Genomic DNA, 2,838 nt, shown 5'->3' on the forward strand with positions numbered 1-2,838 from the left:
CTATATATCCCTCTATCATAGAACCTTCAGGATGTTCTCTTTATCGAACCAAGCCCTTCATAAATTTTAAGTACCTCTCAACCATCCACATTGACCTAGTTTGTACAAGTCCACACAATTCAATCTTCTTAACTTGATGTATGAGGTAGTGTTCTTGAGCATTGAAAAAGGATCAAGGTAAACACTTTTGCATTTCACACATAAGTTGTGAAATTTTTTTCTTTCAATATTTTATATATTTTTTATCAATTTCTTTATATTATAACCACCTAAAAGAGATTCAACATGCAAAAACACATAAACAAGATTTCAAATAAAATTATATAATAGATTTTAGATAAAAAAATACAAATCTAAGAAAAACACTTCTAACCTCATGTATTTTCCAAGATCATATATGACTTGTTTAATACTATTGTCAAATTTTTGTGGAAGGGATAGAGGTAGGATGTACTACAATCATTAAAAAATGATCATTTTAATATATTATTAAATAATGCAATAGGTAGTACATTCAATTTTATAAATATATTATAAATAGAGAACATGGCTTACCTTGATGAAGGTATGCCAATCATGTATTTTCAACCCTGCCCCAAAATCACCTTTCTTTGATAGAAGAGTGCTTATATTTGCAACAAATCCTATTAGAAATTTTACTCTTTTTATGACTTCTTTTAATGCATCACTTTGTTGCTCCATTAATAACCAAGGAAGGACACTTATATTTATGTGGTCTCCATTGCTATTTTATTCAATGAAAGCTTTTAGGGCATGATTGGATTCATGAATGTTAGTACAAATTTTGGCAATTTGTTCTCTATCACACCTTCCATCCAACATTTTCCATAGTATCTCTATTACATTCTTTCCAATATGCATAGCATCAAACAAATGCACGATTGAGAGATCCTTGTAGTACAGTAACCTACTAAATTGAGTAGGATAACTTTTCATTCCTATAGGAAGTTAGTCATTGATGCCTTGACAACCTTCATGAGCATCAATTGTAGAATTAGTAAATATAAGACAATATGAAAATACAAATTTTAAACTTCAAATGACAAATTGGGTATTACCTTAACGATTTAGTCGATCGTATTCCAACTTCTATAGATGAGGTGTCATTCTTCTTGGCCTTGATGGTTTCTCTTCTTTCCTATTGAAAAGGTATTTTCCAAAAATTTGATACCTGTGATTATTGTGGAGAAAGTGCCTACACTCATCAAATACCTACTTTCCTAAACTTCTCGAATGATGAGATTTTATCTTCGGATCACAAATTGAACATGCAAATTTTCCCTTTATTTGAAGACCTAAAAGATCATGTATACTTGGATCATGTACAATTATCATGCACAACTTAAGAATTCAATAGTAATGTGTAAGCACTATAATAGACCAAAAATATGTGATCTTAACAATATAACAAATTGCAAAAATGAGTTAGCCCAGGGATATCATGTATTGTCCATACAAGCATTGCATGGAATTGAAATTGTTGATGTTCTATTGGTGTAGAGATGTCACACATAGTGATGTCATTCCATAACTTCAACAACTCATCAATTAGGGGCTTAATATACATGTTCATATCTTTAACTTGGTATTTATAGGGATCACAACAATCACAATGGAAGACTTCACCACAATTCTGACAACTAACAAATCTCCAAATGCCACTACCAAACTGACACACACAAATAAAGCCAATAATGACAACGCACATGATGAGGGCTCAAGAAATGACCACTCATCAAGAAAACACCAAGTTGGGGTAGAATGCAAAAACTTGAAATTTGGCTAAGCCTAAAATTTTGAAGCCCTAAAAATTGGCTAAGTCTAGATTTCTGAAGCTCTAAAATTTCCTAAAATCTTTATCTTATCTCTAAGAGATCTAAAACCTATCTCAAAAGATTCGTCGCATTTATTAAAATATATCTTAAGTATAAAGAATTAAATATACATACGTCAACTTATACTTAAATGATATATTTTAAACTCCAAAGGACTACAATAGAAACACACAAAAAAGATTTGAAAGAAAACAACCTAAATCTAAAAAGCAACAACATAGGGTTGAAGAACACTAAAAAGGGTATCCAAAACAACTCTCAAAAAGTTCAGATCAAATCAAAAAGTGTCTGCTGCCGGCCCACACAGGTTTTTATAAAACCCGTGCGATACTTTAATACAGCACTAAAAAGTATTGTGCACCATTTCTAAAGGAGGAGGGTGACACTTTCAGAGTTTGAGCGATACTTTTTTCAAGGGTTTTTCATACTTTTAGGGTATCGTATGACATTTCTCCAAAGGAGGTGTCATACTTTCCAATATCGCACAATATTTCTTCAAGTGACGTGCGATACTTTCTAGCATCGTACAACATAGTTTCTATGGGCATGCAATACATTTTTAAGTCACACCATGCTAATAAAATTTTGCCCATAGAAACAAAAAAAAACTTAAGGAAAACACAAAAGGAGAAAAATAGAGTTCAGAACCTCCACACTAGGGAGTACCAGATCCACATAGATCGAGGAGTGAACACTTGATTGCATAATCAACAAGATGCCAAGATTAAGGAGATAGATCCACCATCTAAAACTACAGTAGAAAAGAACATACTGAAATAAACATCACAGTGAACAAAAGCAACATCGCAATGTAAAGAAATAACATCAAAATAACAAAACAACCAAATTAAGTGCATAGTTCCTCCCAACTGTCAATAGCATCATAAGACCATCATGGATCCTAGCCATCCCCCACACGTAACATCCCAAGCCACTGATTGGATCATCGGTACTATCGTAATAGGGATGTCACTACTAAACA

This window comes from Cupressus sempervirens, chromosome 3 (assembly GCF_028749045.1).
Source record: "Cupressus sempervirens isolate cs-2001-9-10 chromosome 3, ASM2874904v1, whole genome shotgun sequence".
In the NCBI taxonomy this organism is placed as follows: domain Eukaryota; kingdom Viridiplantae; phylum Streptophyta; class Pinopsida; order Cupressales; family Cupressaceae; genus Cupressus; species Cupressus sempervirens.